General features: G+C 51.1%; 8 non-coding genes and 3 pseudogenes across 8 annotated transcripts; 10 read left to right on the top strand and 1 right to left on the bottom strand.

Annotated features, from left to right (window-relative positions):
• The first annotated feature begins 892 nt into the window (after positions 1 to 892).
• On the top strand, positions 893 to 1083 carry LOC137311821 (U2 spliceosomal RNA). Its single transcript, XR_010960576.1, has one exon. It is a non-coding gene; the product is annotated as a U2 spliceosomal RNA (small nuclear RNA).
• An 812-nt stretch (positions 1084 to 1895) lies between these two features.
• Positions 1896 to 2086, top strand: LOC137311817 (U2 spliceosomal RNA). Its single transcript, XR_010960572.1, has one exon. It is a non-coding gene; the product is annotated as a U2 spliceosomal RNA (small nuclear RNA).
• Positions 2087 to 4143: 2057 nt separating this feature from the next.
• Positions 4144 to 4334, top strand: LOC137311933 (U2 spliceosomal RNA). The gene has a single exon (XR_010960605.1). It is a non-coding gene; the product is annotated as a U2 spliceosomal RNA (small nuclear RNA).
• Positions 4335 to 6383: 2049 nt separating this feature from the next.
• Positions 6384 to 6574, top strand: LOC137311820 (U2 spliceosomal RNA). The gene has a single exon (XR_010960575.1). It is a non-coding gene; the product is annotated as a U2 spliceosomal RNA (small nuclear RNA).
• An 812-nt stretch (positions 6575 to 7386) lies between these two features.
• On the top strand, positions 7387 to 7577 carry LOC137311932 (U2 spliceosomal RNA). Its single transcript, XR_010960604.1, has one exon. It is a non-coding gene; the product is annotated as a U2 spliceosomal RNA (small nuclear RNA).
• An 812-nt stretch (positions 7578 to 8389) lies between these two features.
• LOC137311931 (U2 spliceosomal RNA) lies at positions 8390 to 8580 on the top strand. Its single transcript, XR_010960603.1, has one exon. It is a non-coding gene; the product is annotated as a U2 spliceosomal RNA (small nuclear RNA).
• An 812-nt stretch (positions 8581 to 9392) lies between these two features.
• Positions 9393 to 9583, top strand: LOC137311819 (U2 spliceosomal RNA). Its single transcript, XR_010960574.1, has one exon. It is a non-coding gene; the product is annotated as a U2 spliceosomal RNA (small nuclear RNA).
• Positions 9584 to 10395: 812 nt separating this feature from the next.
• Positions 10396 to 10507, top strand: LOC137311866 (U2 spliceosomal RNA; annotated as a pseudogene).
• Positions 10508 to 13461: 2954 nt separating this feature from the next.
• Positions 13462 to 13636, bottom strand: LOC137311844 (U2 spliceosomal RNA; annotated as a pseudogene).
• A 6570-nt stretch (positions 13637 to 20206) lies between these two features.
• On the top strand, positions 20207 to 20397 carry LOC137311836 (U2 spliceosomal RNA). The gene has a single exon (XR_010960590.1). It is a non-coding gene; the product is annotated as a U2 spliceosomal RNA (small nuclear RNA).
• A 630-nt stretch (positions 20398 to 21027) lies between these two features.
• On the top strand, positions 21028 to 21200 carry LOC137311864 (U2 spliceosomal RNA; annotated as a pseudogene).
• The last annotated feature ends 247 nt before the right edge of the window (positions 21201 to 21447 follow it).

The raw sequence follows: 21447 nt of genomic DNA, 5'->3' as shown, positions 1-21447 counted from the left end.
TAAGGTATTGGTGAGACCGCACCTGGAATACTGCATACAGTTTTGGTCTCCATACTTAAGAAAAGACATACTTGCTCTCGAGGCAGTACAAAGAAGGTTCACTCGGTTAATCCCGGGGATGAGGGGGCGGACATATGAGGAGAGGTTGAGTAGATTGGGACTCTACTCATTGGAGTTCAGAAGAATGAGAGGCGATCTTATTGAAACATATAAGATTGTGAAGGGTCTTGATCGGGTGGATGCAGTAAGGATGTTCCCAAAGATGGGTGAAACTAGAACTAGGGGGCATAATCTTAGAATAAGGGGCTGCTCTTTCAAAACTGAGATGAGGAGAAACTTCTTCACTCAGAGGGTGGTAGGTCTGTGGAATTTGCTGCCCCAGGAAGCTGTGGAAGCTACATCATTAGATAAATTTAAAACAGAAATAGACAGTTTCCTAGAAGTAAAGGGAATTAGGGGTTATGGGGAGCGGGCAGGAAATTGGACATGAAGCTGAGTTCGGATCGGTCAATGCCCTGTGGGTGGCGGAGAGGGCCCAGGGGCTATGTGGCCGGGTCCTGCTCCGACTTCTTGTGTTCTTTAGATTTGTGGTTGGGATCAGATCAGCCATGATCTTATTGAATGGCGGAGCGGGCTCGAGGGGCCGATTGGCCTACTCCTGCTCCGATTTCTTATGTTCTTATGTTCTTATGTGATCGTGTTACCTCAGCCAAAGGGAAGGGGGGTGTTACGGAGATGGCTTTTCATCTTGGTTAGATGTTCTGGTAAAAAATATTGTGTTGCTCAAAGTTTGCCGGCCACTCTTCACACCTAAGCTCAGTCACCCAACACCATTTTGAAGAAGAAGAGAGAGTCCGAGGAAGAATGGAGCAGGAGCGGGAGTTTACCGGTTATCGCTTCTCGGCCTTTTGGCTAAGATCCAGTGTAGTTTCTATTCTTATCAGTTTAATATCTGATACGTCCCCTATCTGGGGACCAAATATTAAATTGATTTTTGGAACAGGGAGATGGAACGAGAGCTTGCTCCGTCCACTCCGCGCATCGACCTGGTATCGCAGTGCTTCCAGGATCGGTGCAGCTCCCCTCGGGGAGATTCGAAAAACAAAAAACAGATTTTGTTTCTTTTTTGGGCCATATGTTATTACTGTAGTCAATATTGTTATAAAAGAAGGAAAACTTTTTACAGCTGCTTGACCATGCTCTCCTTTCCTTCGTAGGTTGTTGCTCGCTCCGCGTTGTTCCTCGCCCGGCCGTTGTGCCATGTTGCCAACGCCGCTGACGCCACTTTCACTCCTGCTCAGCAAGGTAAGCAGCCACCATTGTGTTTTTCTTCCCGTATCTGTCCATGGGGACTTGGCCTATATTTCAGGGTGAGGCCTCACCACGTTTCCCGCTCGACAGCTAAGCTGGAGGTTGCCCCCTGTTGGATTTCCGTGCGACTGCAGGCACGGGCGCCTCCATTGGAAAAGGATGGGTGGGTGGATGGGGGTTGGTGGTGTTGGGCACATGCACCCCGCCCTGCCCGCCACGCCTGCTGCAGTCTATTCCCATGCCACCCTGCCTGTCTCCTACGACTTATTGCCGGGAACCAGCCTTAGCAAACCCCAGACTTTACTTGGCAGCTGCAGGACCGATTCTGCGCTCCATTGAGATCCTGCGCGCCCGTTGATTAAGCACCCGAAAATGCAAAAGCTGTGATCGTGTTACCTCAGCCAAAGGGAAGGGGGGTGTTACGGAGATGGCTTTTCATCTTGGTTAGATGTTCTGGTAAAAAATATTGTGTTGCTCAAAGTTTGCCGGCCACTCTTCACACCTAAGCTCAGTCACCCAACACCATTTTGAAGAAGAAGAGAGAGTCCGAGGAAGAATGGAGCAGGAGCGGGAGTTTACCGGTTATCGCTTCTCGGCCTTTTGGCTAAGATCCAGTGTAGTTTCTGTTCTTATCAGTTTAATATCTGATACGTCCTCTATCTGGGGACCAAATATTAAATTGATTTTTGGAACAGGGAGATGGAACGAGAGCTTGCTCCGTCCACTCCGCGCATCGACCTGGTATCGCAGTGCTTCCAGGATCGGTGCAGCTCCCCTCGGGGAGATTCGAAAAACAAAAAACAGATTTTGTTTCTTTTTTGGGCCATATGTTATTACTGTAGTCAATATTGTTATAAAAGAAGGAAAACTTTTTACAGCTGCTTGACCATGCTCTCCTTTCCTTCGTAGGTTGTTGCTCGCTCCGCGTTGTTCCTCGCCCGGCCGTTGTGCCATGTTGCCAACGCCGCTGACGCCACTTTCACTCCTGCTCAGCAAGGTAAGCAGCCACCATTGTGTTTTTCTTCCCGTATCTGTCCATGGAGACTTGGCCTATATTTCAGGGTGAGGCCTCACCACGTTTCCCGCTCGACAGCTAAGCTGGAGGTTGCCCCCTGTTGGATTTCCGTGCAACTGCAGGCACGGGCGCCTCCATTGGAAAAGGATGGGTGGGTGGATGGGGGTTGGTGGTGTTGGGCACATGCACCCCGCCCTGCCCGCCACGCCTGCTGCAGTCTATTCCCATGACACCCTGCCTGTCTCCTACGACTTATTGCCGGGAACCAGCCTTAGCAAACCCCAGACTTTACTTGGCAGCTGCAGGACCGATTCTGCGCTCCATTGAGATCCTGCGCGCCCGTTGATTAAGCACCCGAAAATGCAAAATCACGGGATTGGGGGTAATATTCTGGCATGGGTGGAGGATTGGTTATCAAACAGGAAGCAGAGAGTTGGGATAAATGGTTCATTTTCGGACTGGCAACCAGTAACCAGTGGTGTTCCACAGGGGTCGGTGCTGGGTCCCCAACTCTTTACAATCTATATTAACGATTTGGAGGAGGGGACCGAGTGCAACATATCAAAATTTGCAGATGATACAAAGATGGGAGGGAAAGTAGAGAGTGAGGAGGACATAAAAAACCTGCAAGGGGATATAGACAGGCTGGGTGAGTGGGCGGAGATTTGGCAGATGCAATATAATATTGGAAAATGTGAGGTTATGCACTTTGGCAGGAAAAATCAGAGAGCAAGTTATTTTCTTAATGGCGAGAGACTGGAAAGTACTGCAGTACAAAGGGATCTGGGGGTCCTAGTGCAAGAAAATCAAAAAGTTGGTATGCAGGTGCAGCAGGTGATCAAGAAAGCCAACGGAATGTTGGCTTTTATTGCTCGGGGGATAGAATATAAAAACAAGGAGGTATTGCTGCAGTTATATAAGGTATTGGTGAGACCGCACCTGGAATACTGCATACAGTTTTGGTCTCCATACTTAAGAAAAGACATACTTGCTCTCGAGGCAGTACAAAGAAGGTTCACTCGGTTAATCCCGGGGATGAGGGGGCGGACATATGAGGAGAGGTTGAGTAGATTGGGACTCTACTCATTGGAGTTCAGAAGAATGAGAGGCGATCTTATTGAAACATATAAGATTGTGAAGGGTCTTGATCGGGTGGATGCAGTAAGGATGTTCCCAAAGATGGGTGAAACTAGAACTAGGGGGCATAATCTTAGAATAAGGGGCTGCTCTTTCAAAACTGAGATGAGGAGAAACTTCTTCACTCAGAGGGTGGTAGGTCTGTGGAATTTGCTGCCCCAGGAAGCTGTGGAAGCTACATCATTAGATAAATTTAAAACAGAAATAGACAGTTTCCTAGAAGTAAAGGGAATTAGGGGTTATGGGGAGCGGGCAGGAAATTGGACATGAAGCTGAGTTCGGATCGGTCAATGCCCTGTGGGTGGCGGAGAGGGCCCAGGGGCTATGTGGCCGGGTCCTGCTCCGACTTCTTGTGTTCTTTAGATTTGTGGTTGGGATCAGATCAGCCATGATCTTATTGAATGGCGGAGCGGGCTCGAGGGGCCGATTGGCCTACTCCTGCTCCGATTTCTTATGTTCTTATGTTCTTATGTTCTTATGTGATCGTGTTACCTCAGCCAAAGGGAAGGGGGGTGTTACGGAGATGGCTTTTCATCTTGGTTAGATGTTCTGGTAAAAAATATTGTGTTGCTCAAAGTTTGCCGGCCACTCTTCACACCTAAGCTCAGTCACCCAACACCATTTTGAAGAAGAAGAGAGAGTCCGAGGAAGAATGGAGCAGGAGCGGGAGTTTACCGGTTATCGCTTCTCGGCCTTTTGGCTAAGATCCAGTGTAGTTTCTGTTCTTATCAGTTTAATATCTGATACGTCCCCTATCTGGGGACCAAATATTAAATTGATTTTTGGAACAGGGAGATGGAACGAGAGCTTGCTCCGTCCACTCCGCGCATCGACCTGGTATCGCAGTGCTTCCAGGATCGGTGCAGCTCCCCTCGGGGAGATTCGAAAAACAAAAAACAGATTTTGTTTCTTTTTTGGGCCATATGTTATTACTGTAGTCAATATTGTTATAAAAGAAGGAAAACTTTTTACAGCTGCTTGACCATGCTCTCCTTTCCTTCGTAGGTTGTTGCTCGCTCCGCGTTGTTCCTCGCCCGGCCGTTGTGCCATGTTGCCAACGCCGCTGACGCCACTTTCACTCCTGCTCAGCAAGGTAAGCAGCCACCATTGTGTTTTTCTTCCCGTATCTGTCCATGGAGACTTGGCCTATATTTCAGGGTGAGGCCTCACCACGTTTCCCGCTCGACAGCTAAGCTGGAGGTTGCCCCCTGTTGGATTTCCGTGCGACTGCAGGCACGGGCGCCTCCATTGGAAAAGGATGGGTGGGTGGATGGGGGTTGGTGGTGTTGGGCACATGCACCCCGCCCTGCCCGCCACGCCTGCTGCAGTCTATTCCCATGACACCCTGCCTGTCTCCTACGACTTATTGCCGGGAACCAGCCTTAGCAAACCCCAGACTTTACTTGGCAGCTGCAGGACCGATTCTGCGCTCCATTGAGATCCTGCGCGCCCGTTGATTAAGCACCCGAAAATGCAAAATCACGGGATTGGGGGTAATATTCTGGCATGGGTGGAGGATTGGTTATCAAACAGGAAGCAGAGAGTTGGGATAAATGGTTCATTTTCGGACTGGCAACCAGTAACCAGTGGTGTTCCACAGGGGTCGGTGCTGGGTCCCCAACTCTTTACAATCTATATTAACGATTTGGAGGAGGGGACCGAGTGCAACATATCAAAATTTGCAGATGATACAAAGATGGGAGGGAAAGTAGAGAGTGAGGAGGACATAAAAAACCTGCAAGGGGATATAGACAGGCTGGGTGAGTGGGCGGAGATTTGGCAGATGCAATATAATATTGGAAAATGTGAGGTTATGCACTTTGGCAGGAAAAATCAGAGAGCAAGTTATTTTCTTAATGGCGAGAGACTGGAAAGTACTGCAGTACAAAGGGATCTGGGGGTCCTAGTGCAAGAAAATCAAAAAGTTGGTATGCAGGTGCAGCAGGTGATCAAGAAAGCCAACGGAATGTTGGCTTTTATTGCTCGGGGGATAGAATATAAAAACAAGGAGGTATTGCTGCAGTTATATAAGGTATTGGTGAGACCGCACCTGGAATACTGCATACAGTTTTGGTCTCCATACTTAAGAAAAGACATACTTGCTCTCGAGGCAGTACAAAGAAGGTTCACTCGGTTAATCCCGGGGATGAGGGGGCGGACATATGAGGAGAGGTTGAGTAGATTGGGACTCTACTCATTGGAGTTCAGAAGAATGAGAGGCGATCTTATTGAAACATATAAGATTGTGAAGGGTCTTGATCGGGTGGATGCAGTAAGGATGTTCCCAAAGATGGGTGAAACTAGAACTAGGGGGCATAATCTTAGAATAAGGGGCTGCTCTTTCAAAACTGAGATGAGGAGAAACTTCTTCACTCAGAGGGTGGTAGGTCTGTGGAATTTGCTGCCCCAGGAAGCTGTGGAAGCTACATCATTAGATAAATTTAAAACAGAAATAGACAGTTTCCTAGAAGTAAAGGGAATTAGGGGTTATGGGGAGCGGGCAGGAAATTGGACATGAAGCTGAGTTCGGATCGGTCAATGCCCTGTGGGTGGCGGAGAGGGCCCAGGGGCTATGTGGCCGGGTCCTGCTCCGACTTCTTGTGTTCTTTAGATTTGTGGTTGGGATCAGATCAGCCATGATCTTATTGAATGGCGGAGCGGGCTCGAGGGGCCGATTGGCCTACTCCTGCTCCGATTTCTTATGTTCTTATGTTCTTATGTGATCGTGTTACCTCAGCCAAAGGGAAGGGGGGTGTTACGGAGATGGCTTTTCATCTTGGTTAGATGTTCTGGTAAAAAATATTGTGTTGCTCAAAGTTTGCCGGCCACTCTTCACACCTAAGCTCAGTCACCCAACACCATTTTGAAGAAGAAGAGAGAGTCCGAGGAAGAATGGAGCAGGAGCGGGAGTTTACCGGTTATCGCTTCTCGGCCTTTTGGCTAAGATCCAGTGTAGTTTCTATTCTTATCAGTTTAATATCTGATACGTCCCCTATCTGGGGACCAAATATTAAATTGATTTTTGGAACAGGGAGATGGAACGAGAGCTTGCTCCGTCCACTCCGCGCATCGACCTGGTATCGCAGTGCTTCCAGGATCGGTGCAGCTCCCCTCGGGGAGATTCGAAAAACAAAAAACAGATTTTGTTTCTTTTTTGGACCATATGTTATTACTGTAGTCAATATTGTTATAAAAGAAGGAAAACTTTTTACAGCTGCTTGACCATGCTCTCCTTTCCTTCGTAGGTTGTTGCTCGCTCCGCGTTGTTCCTCGCCCGGCCGTTGTGCCATGTTGCCAACGCCGCTGACGCCACTTTCACTCCTGCTCAGCAAGGTAAGCAGCCACCATTGTGTTTTTCTTCCCGTATCTGTCCATGGGGACTTGGCCTATATTTCAGGGTGAGGCCTCACCACGTTTCCCGCTCGACAGCTAAGCTGGAGGTTGCCCCCTGTTGGATTTCCGTGCGACTGCAGGCACGGGCGCCTCCATTGGAAAAGGATGGGTGGGTGGATGGGGGTTGGTGGTGTTGGGCACATGCACCCCGCCCTGCCCGCCACGCCTGCTGCAGTCTATTCCCATGACACCCTGCCTGTCTCCTACGACTTATTGCCGGGAACCAGCCTTAGCAAACCCCAGACTTTACTTGGCAGCTGCAGGACCGATTCTGCGCTCCATTGAGATCCTGCGCGCCCGTTGATTAAGCACCCGAAAATGCAAAAGCTGTGATCGTGTTACCTCAGCCAAAGGGAAGGGGGGTGTTACGGAGATGGCTTTTCATCTTGGTTAGATGTTCTGGTAAAAAATATTGTGTTGCTCAAAGTTTGCCGGCCACTCTTCACACCTAAGCTCAGTCACCCAACACCATTTTGAAGAAGAAGAGAGAGTCCGAGGAAGAATGGAGCAGGAGCGGGAGTTTACCGGTTATCGCTTCTCGGCCTTTTGGCTAAGATCCAGTGTAGTTTCTGTTCTTATCAGTTTAATATCTGATACGTCCCCTATCTGGGGACCAAATATTAAATTGATTTTTGGAACAGGGAGATGGAACGAGAGCTTGCTCCGTCCACTCCGCGCATCGACCTGGTATCGCAGTGCTTCCAGGATCGGTGCAGCTCCCCTCGGGGAGATTCGAAAAACAAAAAACAGATTTTGTTTCTTTTTTGGACCATATGTTATTACTGTAGTCAATATTGTTATAAAAGAAGGAAAACTTTTTACAGCTGCTTGACCATGCTCTCCTTTCCTTCGTAGGTTGTTGCTCTCTCCGCGTTGTTCCTCGCCCGGCCGTTGTGCCATGTTGCCAACGCCGCTGACGCCACTTTCACTCCTGCCCAGCAAGGTAAGCAGCCACCATTGTGTTTTTCTTCCCGTATCTGTCCATGGGGACTTGGCCTATATTTCAGGGTGAGGCCTCACCACGTTTCCCGCTCGACAGCTAAGCTGGAGGTTGCCCCCTGTTGGATTTCCGTGCGACTGCAGGCACGGGCGCCTCCATTGGAAAAGGATGGGTGGGTGGATGGGGGTTGGTGGTGTTGGGCACATGCACCCCGCCCTGCCCGCCACGCCTGCTGCAGTCTATTCCCATGCCACCCTGCCTGTCTCCTACGACTTATTGCCGGGAACCAGCCTTAGCAAACCCCAGACTTTACTTGGCAGCTGCAGGACCGATTCTGCGCTCCATTGAGATCCTGCGCGCCCGTTGATTAAGCACCCGAAAATGCAAAAGCTGTGATCGTGTTACCTCAGCCAAAGGGAAGGGGGGTGTTACGGAGATGGCTTTTCATCTTGGTTAGATGTTCTGGTAAAAAATATTGTGTTGCTCAAAGTTTGCCGGCCACTCTTCACACCTAAGCTCAGTCACCCAACACCATTTTGAAGAAGAAGAGAGAGTCCGAGGAAGAATGGAGCAGGAGCGGGAGTTTACCGGTTATCGCTTCTCGGCCTTTTGGCTAAGATCCAGTGTAGTTTCTGTTCTTATCAGTTTAATATCTGATACGTCCCCTATCTGGGGACCAAATATTAAATTGATTTTTGGAACAGGGAGATGGAACGAGAGCTTGCTCCGTCCACTCCGCGCATCGACCTGGTATCGCAGTGCTTCCAGGATCGGTGCAGCTCCCCTCGGGGAGATTCGAAAAACAAAAAACAGATTTTGTTTCTTTTTTGGGCCATATGTTATTACTGTAGTCAATATTGTTATAAAAGAAGGAAAACTTTTTACAGCTGCTTGACCATGCTCTCCTTTCCTTCGTAGGTTGTTGCTCGCTCCGCGTTGTTCCTCGCCCGGCCGTTGTGCCATGTTGCCAACGCCGCTGACGCCACTTTCACTCCTGCTCAGCAAGGTAAGCAGCCACCATTGTGTTTTTCTTCCCGTATCTGTCCATGGGGACTTGGCCTATATTTCAGGGTGAGGCCTCACCACGTTTCCCGCTCGACAGCTAAGCTGGAGGTTGCCCCCTGTTGGATTTCCGTGCGACTGCAGGCACGGGCGCCTCCATTGGAAAAGGATGGGTGGGTGGATGGGGGTTGGTGGTGTTGGGCACATGCACCCCGCCCTGACAGCCACGCCTGCTGCAGTCTATTCCCATGCCACCCTGCCTCTCTCCTACGACGTATTGCCGGGAACCAGCCTTAGCAAACCCCAGACTTTACTTGGCAGCTGCAGGACCGATTCTGCGCTCCATTGAGATCCTGCGCGCCCGTTGATTAAGCACCCGAAAATGCAAAAGCTGTGATCGTGTTACCTCAGCCAAAGGGAAGGGGGGTGTTACGGAGATGGCTTTTCATCTTGGTTAGATGTTCTGGTAAAAAATATTGTGTTGCTCAAAGTTTGCCGGCCACTCTTCACACCTAAGCTCAGTCACCCAACACCATTTTGAAGAAGGAGAGAGAGTCCGAGGAAGACTGGAGCAGGAGCGGGAGTTCACCGGTTATCGCTTCTCGGCCTTTTGGCTAAGATCCAGTGTTGTTTCTGTTCTTATCAGTTTAATATCTGATACGTCCCCTATCTGGGGACCAAATATTAAATTGATTTTTGGAACAGGGAGATGGAACGAGAGCTTGCTCCGTCCACTCCGCGCATCGACCTGGTATCGCAGTGCTTCCAGGATCGGTGCAGCTCCCCTCGGGGAGATTCGAAAAACAAAAAACAGATTTTGTTTCTTTTTTGGACCATATGTTATTACTGTAGTCAATATTGTTATAAAAGAAGGAAAACTTTTTACAGCTGCTTGACCATGCTCTCCTTTCCTTCGTAGGTTGATGCTCGCTACGTGTTGTTTCTCGCCCGGCCGGTGCGCCATGTTGCCAACGCCGCTGACGCCACTTTCACTCCTGCTCAGCAAGGTAAGCAGCCACCATTGTGTTTTTCTTCCCATATCTGTCCATGGGGACTTGGCCTATATTTCAGGGTGAGGCCTCACCACGTTTCCCGCTCGACAGCTAAGCTGGAGGTTGCCCCCTGTTGGATTTCCATGCGACTGCAGGCACGGGCGCCTCTATTGGAAAAGGATGGGTGGGTGGATGGGGGTTGGTGGTGTTGGGCACATGCACCCCGCCCTGCCCGCCACGCCTGCTGCAGTCTATTCCCATGCCACCCTGCCTGTCTCCTACGACTTATTGCCGGGAACCAGCCTTAGCAAACCCCAGACTTTACTTGGCAGCTGCAGGACCGATTCTGCGCTCCATTGAGATCCTGCGCGCCCGTTGATTAAGCACCCGAAAATGCAAAAGCTGTGATCGTGTTACCTCAGCCAAAGGGAAGGGGGGTGTTACGCAGATGGCTTTTCATCTTGGGTAGATGTCCTGGCAAAAAATGTTCTCTTGCTCAAAGTCTGCCGGCCACTCTTCACACCTAAGCTCAGTCACCCAACACCATTTTGAAGAAGTAGAGAGAGTCCGAGGAAGAATGGAGCAGGAGCGGGAGTTTACCGGTTATCGCTTCTCGGCCTTTTGGCTCAGATCAAGTGTAGTTTCTGTTCTTATCAGTTTAATATCTGATACGTCCCCTCTCTGGGGACCAAATATTAGGTGCAGGGAGGATGTTCCCGATGGCTGGAGAGTCCAGAACCAGGGGTCACAGTCTCAGGATACGGGGTATGCCATTTAGAACCGAGAGGAGGAGAAATTTCTTCACTCAGAGTGTGGTGAACCTGTGGAATTCTCTGCCACAGAAGGCAGTGGAGGCCAAGTCATTGGATGTATTCAAGAAGGAGATAGATATATTTCTTCATGCTAAAGGGATCAAGGGAGATGGGGAAAAAGCGGGAACAGGGTACTGAGTTAGACGATCAGCCATGATCATTTTGAATGGCCTACTCTTGCTCCTATTTTCTATGTTTCTCTGTTCTCTATGTCCCGGTTCATCCCAAACAGTCCGATAACACAGGACGCTGTGCTCTACGGGCTGTTCCCCGGGACGCACACAGAGGCAGATATCAACTGCTGCTGGAAGACCATCATGTCGGTGAAGAAGGCCCTTTGGTCCACCCGAGACCTGCTGGTCTTCCAGCTGAAGGAGCTGTCCAGGATTGAGTGTTGCCGAGTGGCACATTCCAAGATCCAGGAGTACGTGCTGCGGGACGCACTGAGGCGAGGTGCGACCTACGCAAAAGCTCTACGGGGAAAGGCACCGTGGAAGGCCACCCCACCTTGTATTGTACAGAATGCATTAGAAGATTTGGATTGTGACTTCAATTGTAATAACGGGATCGTAGTGTGTACGATCTGCATTTAATTGCCTCTCCTTTAAAATCCTCATTCTCTACCGCCCACCCAAGTCCCACACAAAGTTTCTCACTGAGATATCTTCACTTATTTCCTCCCTCAGCCTCTGCACCGAGCGACTTCTCATCCTTGATGATTTCAACGTCCATCTCAACTCATCATGCTCTCTCTCCTCTGAGTTCACTGCCCTCATTTCCTCCCTTAATCTCTCCCCTCCCATTCTCACTGCCATTCAGGCAACATCCTGGGCCCTGTTGGTCAGTTCTGGCGACAAGACGTTCGGCCAAATGTCATCATTGGTGACCGTGCCTTCAGTTGCCTCGGCCCTAAGCTCTGGAATTCCCTCCCTAAACCTCTCTGCCTCTCTACCTCTCTCGCCTCCTTTAAAACACTCCTTAAAACCTACCACTTTGACCAAGCTTTTGGTCACCTGTCCATATACTTCCTTCTGTGCCTTGGTGTCAAATTTTGTTTGATAATCGCTCCTGTGAAGCACCTTGGGAAGTTTCACTCCATTAAAGGCCCAATATAAATGCAAGTTGTTATTGTTGTATTGGTTTGAACTGTATTGCTTGAAATTTCATTTCTCTTTTTACATTGAACTGTGTGTATCCGTAAATTTTATGAAATAAAATATAAATTGACATTGAAAAAATGCTTAATTATTGATCACGAGCAAAGAAGGAGCTGGAGAGAGAAGAGAGGGTGTGAGTTCGTCCTCTCAGTTCTAAATGGCATACCCCGTATCCTGTGAGGTGAGAGTGACTGCCCTTGACATCAAGGCAGCATTTGACCGAGTGTGGCACCAAGGAGCCCTCGTAAAATTGAAGTCAATGGGAATCAGGGGGAAAACTCTCCAGTGGCTGGAGTCATACCTAGCACAAAGGAAGATGGTAGTCTTTGTTGGAGGCCAATCATCTCAGCCCAAGGGCATTGCTGCAGGAGTTCCTCAGGGCAGTGTCCTCGGCCCAACCATCTTCAGCTGCTTCATCAATGACCTTCCCTCCATCATAAGGTCAGAAATGGGGATGTTCGCTGATGACTGCACAGTGTTCAGTTCCATTCGCAACCCCTCAGATAATGAAGCAGTCCGAGCCTGCATGCAGCAAGACCTGGACAACATCCAGGCTTGGGCTGATAAGTGGCAAGTAACATTCGCGCCAGATAAGTGCCAGGCAATGACCATCTCTAACAAGAGAGAGTCTCACCACCTCCCCTTGACATTCAACGGCATTACCATCGCCGAATCCCCCACCATCAACATCCTGGGGGTCACCATTGACCAGAAACTTAACTGGACCAGCCATATAAATACTGTGGCTACGAGAGCAGGTCAGAGGCTGGGTATTCTGCGGCGAGTGACTCACCTCCTGACTCCCCAAAGCCTTTCCACCATCTGCAAGGCACAAGTCAGGAGTGTGATGGAATACTCTCCACTTGCCTGGATGAATGCAACTCCAACAACACTCAAGAAGCTCGACACCATCCAAGATAAAGCAGCCCGCTTGATTGGCACCCCATCCACCACCCGAAACATTCACTCCCTTCACCACCGGCGCACTGTGGCTGCAGTGTGCACCATCCACAGGATGCACTGCAGCAACTCGCCAAGGCTTCTTCGACAGCACCTCCCAAACCCGCGACCTCTACCACCAAGAAGGAGAAGGGCAGCAGGCGCATGGGAACAACACCACCTGCACATTCCCCTCCAAGTCACACACCATTCCGACTTGGAAATATATCGCCGTTCCTTCATTGTCGCTGGGTCAAAATCCTGGAACTCCCTTCCTAACAGCACTGTGGGAGAACCGTCACACACGGACTGCAGCGGTTCAAGAAGGTGGCTCACCACCACCTTCTCAAGGGCAATTAGGGATGGGCAATGGCTTGGCTTGGCTTGGCTTGGCTTGGCTTGGCTTGGCTTGGCGAACTGTCGCAAGCAACAAGGCGTTAATGTTTCAGGAGTGCCGATTGCAATTGAAAGCTGTCTCTCAAGCTGCTCCTCCCCCGAAAGAAACGAGGAGTTAATGTTTCGGAAACGCCTATTGCAATTGAAAGCTGTCTCTCAAGCTGGACGTCCAGTTATTTTGCAGTTTCAATTATATCGCTGGCTGCGTGCGTGCGAGCGGCACTCAGCCCAGGAGAAGAAAAAGATACCACTGAGCTGAGAAAGTCAGTGCAATATATATGCTTTATTCTCACTAATAATACATACACACACACATGTACAGAGACGCTGGGAACGAGCTGTTTTTCTTTTTGAATATCTCCCCACAGGGAGGTGCACCGTTCCCAGAGACACTGCAATACTGGGTCGATGCGTGGAGTGGACGGAGCAAGCCCCTATTCCATCTCCCTGTTCCAAAAATCAATTTAATATATGGTCCCCAGATAGGGGACGTATCAGATATTAAACTGATAAGAACAGATTTTTTTTTTTCCAAAAAATATACTTTATTCATAAAAATTTGCAGCAGTACATACAAAACAGTTGTCATATCACTTTCCAAATGTACACAATACAGATTATACAATTTGCAGGTTACGTTAAGTGCAGTACAATGAAAACATTGGACATCATTGCAGTTCATGACACTCTGGGGTGTCTCATTGCATCATACTCAACACAGATTATTGCTTACAGATTCATTTCTGGTCCATTTCAGATTCATTACAGGTACATTACAGCAATTTGAATTTTACATTCTGCCCGAGGGGGTTTTTCCCTGATTGCAGCCCCTCGGTTTACAATGTCGGGAAGGCTCTAAACGGTTGCCTTTCCCCACAGGGCCTTTGCGGCGGCCGCACCCATCCTCAGTGCGTCCCTCAGCACGTAGTCCTGGACCTTGGAATGTGCCAGTCTGCAACACTCGGTCGAGGACAGCTCCTTGTGCTGGAAGACCAGCAAGTTTCGGGCAGACCAAAGGGCGTCTTTCACCGAGTTGATGGTCTTCCAGCAGCAGCCGATGTCCGTCTCAGTGTGCGTCCCCGGGAACAACCCGTAGAGCACAGAAACCTGTGTTACGGAACTGCTCGGGACGAACCTGGACAGATACCACTGCATCTCTCTCCAGACCTTCTTTGCAAAGGCACATTCCATAAGGAGATGGGTGACGGTCTCGTCTCCACCGCAGCCTCCTCTGGGACAGCGCGCGGTGGCGCTGAGAGTCCGGGAGTGCATGAAGGATCTGACGGGAAGGGCCCTTCTCACCACCAGCCAAGCTAGGTCTTGGTGCTTGTTTGAGAGCTCTGGCGATGAGGCGTTCTGCCAAATGACATTGACAGTCTGCTCGGGGAACCAACCGACAGGATCCACCATCTCCTTTTCCCGCAGGGTCTCGAGGACGTTACGTGCGGACCACTTGCTGATCGCCTTGTGGTCAAAGGTGTTTTCCTGCACAAACCTTTCCACGAAGGACAGGTGGGGCGGAACGGTCCAACTGGACGGAGCGTTCCGTGGCAGCGTGGCCAGGCCCATCCTTCTCAACACCGGGGACAGGTAGAACCTCAGCACGTAGTGACACTTTGTGTTTGCGTACTGAGGGTCTATGCACAGCTTGATGCAGCCGCACACAAAGGTGGCCATCAGGATGAGGGCCACGTTGGGCACGCCTTTCCCCCCTTTCTCTGGAGATTTGTACATCGTGACCCTGCGGACACGGTCCATTTTTGATCTCCAGACAAAGTGGAAGATGGCTCGGGTGACTGTCGCGGCGCAGGAGCGAGGTATGGGCCAGACCTGCGCCACGTACAGCAACACCGAGAGCACCTCGCACCTGATGACCAGGTTCTTGCCCACGATCGAGAGGGATCGTTGATGCCACAGTCCCAGTTTCTGCTTAACCTTGGAGATACGCTCCTCCCAGTTTTTGGTGCACGCCCCGGCCCCCCCGAACCAGATCCCCAGCACCTTCAGGTAATCCGACCTGACGGTGAAGGGGACAAAGGATCGGTCGGTCCAGTTCCCAAAGAACATGGCCTCGCTCTTGCTACGATTTACCCTGGCCCCCGAGGCCAGTTCGAACTGGTCGCAGATGCTCATCAATCTGCGGACCGACAGCTGATCCGAGCAAAAGACGGCGACGTCATCCATGTACAGGGAGGCCTTGACCTGAGTGCCTCCGCTGCCTGGGATCGTCACCCCTCTTATGCCCGCATCCCTCCTGATGGACTCGGCAAAGGGTTCGATGCAACACACGAACAAGACGGAGGAGAGAGGACAGCCCTGCCTGACTCCAGATTTGATCGGAAAGCTTTCTGATTCCCACCCGTTGATTGAAACTGCGCTACTGATGTTTGTGTAGAGCAGTTGGATCCAATTGCGGATTCCCTCCCCAAACCCCATTTTGGAGAGCACGTCCATCATGTACGTGTGGGATATTCTGTCAAAGGCCTTCTCCTGGTCCAGGCTGATCAGGCAGGTGTTCACCCCCCTGTCCTGTACGTAGGCAATCGTATCCCTGAGTAGCGCCAGGCTGTCAGAGATCTTCCTGCCGGGTACGGCGCAGGTCTGATCGGGGTGGATCACCACCTCCAGGGCTGACTTGACCCGATTGGCGATGACCTTGGACAGAATTTTGTAGTCCACGTTAAGTAGTGAGATGGGTCGCCAATTTTTGATTTCTTCCCTCTCCCCCTTCTGTTTGTAGATGAGGGTGATGATGCCTTTCCTCATGGAGTCTGACATGCTGCCTGCCAGAAGCATACCCCCGTACACTTCCAGCAGGTCTGGGCCTATCCAGTCCCACAGAGCCGAGTACAACTCCATCGGTAAGCTGTCGCTTCCGGGAGTCTTACTCTTCTCGAAGGATCGGACGGCCTTTGTCAGTTCGTCCAGAGTTAGCGGGTGATCCAGACTCTCCCGCTTGCTGTCGTCTAGAACCTCCGTGATAGACGACAAGAAGGAGTGGGAGGCCGCGCTGTCTGTGGGCTTCGCGTCGTACAGTCCGGCATAAAAGGATTTGCAGATCCTCAGTATGTCGGGCTGCGAGGACGTGACCGAGCCGTTCTCTTCCTTCAGGCTGCTGATCACAGAGCTCTCTCTGTGCACCTTTTGGAAGAAGAAGCGCGAGCAAGTCTCGTCCTGCTCCACGGAGCGGACTCTGGACCGGAAGATGATCTTTGAGGCCTCGGAGGCAAAGAGCGAGGCTTGCTGGTCCTTCACCTCTCTGAGTTCCTCCCCGACATCGATCCCCATCGACTGCAGCAGGAGAAGATTCTGCATGCTTTTCTGGAGTCGGGACGTTTCCCTCTGCCTCTCTCTCGCCTTCTGAACACCTTTGAGGATGAAGAACCTCTTGATGTTCGCCTTGATGGCTTCCCACCAGTGCACTGGGGAATCAAAGAGGGGCTTTACGGTTCTCCAACCTTTGTAATCCCTCGTCAGTTCCTCAATGTTTCCCGGGGTCAACAGTTTCACGTTCAGCTTCCATGTCCCCCTGCCCACTCTCTGATCGTCCTGTAGGTGACAGTCGGCCAGGAGGAGGCAGTGGTCAGAGAAGAACACCGGTGTGACCTTGGTGGATCTGACCTTGAGCTTCGGGGACACAAACAGGAAGTCTATTCTGGAACGGACGGACCCGTCTGGTCTGGACCAGGTGTATTGACGCGCCGTTCCGTCTGCAGGGTTGCTGAAGACGTCGCACAGCTTGGCGTCTTTCACCGCTTCCATCAGGAGTTTGGACGTGGCGTCCAGTTTGCTGTCGGCTCTGCCGGATCGTCCAGCCGCATCGATGATGCAGTTGAAGTCACCGCCGAGAATGACCGGCTTGGACGTCGCCAGCAGCAGTGGGAGCTGCTGGAAGACGGCCAGCCGCTCGTCCTTCAGAGCCGGGGCGTACACGTTGATCAGCCGGAGCGGAGCGTTTTTGTACTTTACGTCTGCTACGAGGAGACGGCCCCCCACCACCTCCTTTACTTCGGTGATGGTGAAGTTGCCCCCCCGCAGCAGAATCCCCAGGCCGGAGGCACGGTTATCGTTGCCTCCCGACCAGATAGACGGCCCGTGGGCCCAGCGCTGCGACCATTGCCTGTAATTGCTGAGATGCGGCAGGCCGCACTCCTGTAAGAACAGCAGGTCGCTCTTGACCTTGGCCAGGTAGTCCAAGGTCGACACACATCGCGTAGTGCTTTTAACGCTACGCACGTTAATGGATGCGACTTTCAGACCCATTTTAACAATTGTTTAAAGTCTCACCCGTCAGTCCGTTTTCTGTTTCCAGCTCTTGGCCGTGTTTCTGCATATAGGTGATCTGTGTAAAGTGTTCCACGATCCCTGAGCTGAGGTACGAGTTCTGTTCTGCCTCAGAGAGGGGGTCGTCGTTCCGCCGGGGTGACATCGGCGGCCTGGTGTCGGGTGAAGAGTCCGTGCGATCCTCGATCGGTTGGGGCTCCTCGTTGTCGCTTCTCCCGGTTTCCCGGAGCTGGTCTTCGCTCTCTGCGGTGCTGCTCCCGGTGTCTCGGAGCTGGTGTGCGCTGGGCACTACGATGCTGCCGGCTTCCCGGAGCTGGAGGGCACTGGAGGCGTTGTCGCTCCCAGTGTTCTGGAGATGGGGGCTGCCGATCGCATCGGGGTCACCTTGGGTATTTTGCCGCTTTGGGTGGGACGGCTGACCACTTCGCTCCTGTCGTCCCTCCTCGTCAGACTCGGGGTAGTCGTTGCAGTCCGACTGCGACTCGAGTGCTCTTTTGGCCCCTGGTGTAGTGTCGGCAGGGGCTTGTTTCCTTTTCTCTGGCTTCTTCTTTTTGGTTTTATTGACCACCAGCTGCCATCCTCCCTCTGCTGCCTCCTCGTCCATGGACTCTGTCATCTGTTGGGGAGGCTCGGAGCTGGGTGTCGGGGTCTGGCAGTTTTCGGCTTGACCCTTTCCTCGTTCATTGTTTTCCTGGGCTAGGGTCTTCTTGGAGGAGGTCGCGGCCGGGCGCTGACTCTTGGCCTTCTTTGGGGCATCCTTGCTTGTTTCCCCCTCCTCCTCCGCTGTGTTGTTCTTGGCCGCCTGGGCGTAGCTGAGGTTGCGTTCGGGGCAGACCCTGTAGAGATGGCCTTCCAGCCCGCACAGGTTGCAGCGCTTGCTCTCCTTGCAGTCCTTAGTCTGGTGTCCTTCCTGCTTGCAGTTCTTGCAGATGGTTGCAGTGCAGGTGTTCGCCAAATGGCCGGATTTGCCGCAGGTGCGACAGACTCTGGGCTGCCCCACATACGTGATGTATCCTCGACTTCCTCCGATGGCGAAGCTGGAGGGAGGGTGGACGATGTTGCCGTGGGCGTCCAGTCTCAACGTTGCCGTGACTTCCCTCTTGCTGGTCCAGATCCCAAACTGGTCGGTGACGTCGACGCTGTTCTGCGCCCTGTCGACGTATCTGGCGAGGAACGTCAGCACATCGGCGACCGGGACGTGTGGGTTGTACATGTGTACAATCAGCTTGCGATTCCTCTGCGTTGGGAGGGTGAAAAGCGGCTCCGCAGCGAGCATGGCCAGCAGTCCGACGCTCCCCTTCTCCTTGAAGACTTGAAGAAGCTTCTGGCATCCAGCGACGGTCTTGAAGGTGACGTCAAAATGTCCGCTTCGAGGGAAATCCTGGAGGCAGAAGATGTCCGTCGCTTTGAATCCACAGCAGTCGAGCAGAACGCGCTTGACGAAAAGCTCCCGATCCACCGGCGAAACACATTCGACTGTCGTTACCGTCACCCTGACGGTGTTTGGCACACCATGGCCGACTGCCCGGGTGCCCTTCCCTGCCATTGCAGTGTTGATGTGGTCCTTATGCAAATTTAGGGGCGGATCCAGCACACAAACGACCAATCACAGCAAAGTCCGCACTTTGCGAGCGCACGAGGTCGCGGCCAGCGTTCCAGTCCGCTCAGATCCAAATAAGCCCGAAAAGGAACACACTCGATCTGAGCCAAAAGGCCTCGTCCTGGGAGATCCGCCTTCGGGATCACAGATTCTCCCCTGCCAGGTAAGTATGCCTTGGGTCGCCACACACTGCCACTAGACAGCATTCGCTACCTTTTACGATTGCAAGGGCAGGTTTCAAGAATCAAAACGTCCCTTCGCTCGCAACGTGCTGATGCTCTGAGAGATTAATTCCGCTCAAATATCGTACCGTATATCCGATGATACACTCTGGGAGAAAATACTGCAGCGATGCGGTGCCGGCGATGGTTGTTTGCATGTCGCCCTTCAAGGGAAATGTCCCGCCTCCAGTTGTTGCTGTAGCAATATATACACGCGCGTTGTCGTGGTAATATAGAACTGCAAGTTGCCGTTGTCGTGGTAGTTTCGAATCAGCACAAAGCAGGTGCACTCCCTGGAATGTCACACCTGCGTCCCAGAAAACAGGTCTCCTGGTCAAAGCAGTCCCGCCCCGCCCTGGGATTAACGTGACAATGGACAGGGCCCAGTCAGGGAGCAGCTTGAGAGACATCTTTCAATAGGCACTTCTGAAACATTAACGCCTTGTTTCTTTCGACAGTTTAACCAGCCTTTAACACGCCTTGTGTTTTTATTTCCCATTTCCAGCCAGCCCAGCCAGCCAGCCCAGCCAGCCGAGCCAGCATCTGCAGTATTTTCTTTTGATTGGTCTTGCATGCTGTGGAATGAACGTTTAAACACGAGCTGCTGATTCTCAGCACCTCACCTCTTTCTCAATTGGCCGTTGCAATCTCACTCACTCGCTGTGAGACACATCACGTCACGTCACTAGTTTTCTTTAAAGCGGTTTCCTTCCACGGCAGTGAGTTAGTGACTGAGACTGACTGACGGAGGTCCGTTGAGACACCACCTTCTCCCATCTGATCGGTGGCCGACTGGCAAATTTACCAATCTGTCAAGCAATCCTAGCAAGAAAGGAAAAAACGGCAACTTCTTTAAACTGATCCACTGTTGCAATTAGAAACGGTGGCAAAAATGTGGCCAGAGTGGGAGAGAACGGCAGTGCTTCTAGACTGCTTTAGACACAGCCAGCCAGAGACCAAAGAGGGAGGGAAAACAGGAGCGGAGATCAATTCGCATCGAGCGCGTTATCGCTTCTCGGCCTTTTGGCTAAAATCCAGTGTAGTTTCTGTTCTTATCAGTTTAATATCTGATATGTCCCCTATCTGGGGACCAAATATTAAATTGATTTTTGGAACAGGGAGATGGAACAAGAGCTTGCTCCGTCCACTCCGCGCATCGACCTGGTACAGCAGTGCTTCCAGGATCGGTGCAGCTCCCTTCGGGGAGATTCGAAAAACAAAAAACAGATTTTGTTTCTTTTTTGGACCATATGTTATTACTGTCGTCAATATTGTTATAAAAGAAGGAAAACTTTTTACAGCTGCTTGACCATGCTCTCCTTTCCTTCGTAGGTTGTTGCTCGCTACGCGTTGTTTCTCGCCCGGCCGGTGCGCCATGTTGCCAACGCCGCTGACGCCACTTTCACTCCTGCTCAGCAAGGTAAGCAGCCACCATTGTGTTTTTCTTCCCGTATCTGTCCATGGGGACTTGGCCGACATTTCAGGGTGAGGCCTCACCACGTTTCCCGCTCGACAGCTAAGCTGGAGGTTGCCCCCTGTTGGATTTCCGTGCAACTGCAGGCACGGCCGCCTCTATTGGAAAAGGATGGATGGGTGGATGTTACTGTAATGAATCTGAAATGGACCTGAAATGAATCTGTAAGCAATAATCTGTGTTGAGTATGATGCAATGAGACACCCTAGAGTGTCATGAACTGTAATTATGTCCAATGTGTTGGTTGAACTGTACTTGATGTAACCTGCAAATTGTATAATCTGTATTGTGTACGTTTGGAATGTGATATCACAACTGTATTGTATGTACTGCTGCAAATTTTATGAAGAAAGTATATTTTTTGAAAAAAATATCTGTTCTTATCAGTTTAAGATCTGATACATCCCCGATCTGGGGACCATACATTAAATTGATTTTTGCAACAGGGAGATGGAAGAGGGGCTTGGCTCCGTCCACTCCACGCATCGACCCAGTATTACAGTGTCTCTGGCAACGGTGCACCTCCCTGTGGGGAGATATTCAAAATGCTGAACGGATTTTTGGAGCCTGTATTATTACTCAGAATGCTGAGATATTGCAACTGTGGTTTTTTTGTTTACTCCTGGGATGGATGAGTGCCACTCCCTTTCTTCCTTTTCCCTCTTGCAGTTTTACCTTGGAGGGAAAGACGTCAGTCTCAGGTCACTTTTCAGGAAGCTGCAAGCCTGTGTATTGGGACGTGCCACCTTCCACAGACTTGGTCTCCTGACCTGA

The sequence above is a fragment of the Heptranchias perlo genome, unplaced genomic scaffold (genome assembly GCF_035084215.1).
Source record: "Heptranchias perlo isolate sHepPer1 unplaced genomic scaffold, sHepPer1.hap1 HAP1_SCAFFOLD_384, whole genome shotgun sequence".
NCBI classification, from domain to species: domain Eukaryota; kingdom Metazoa; phylum Chordata; class Chondrichthyes; order Hexanchiformes; family Hexanchidae; genus Heptranchias; species Heptranchias perlo.
The sequence above is the reverse complement of the archived record's forward strand: the minus strand, read 5'-3'. Positions and strand labels throughout refer to the sequence as shown.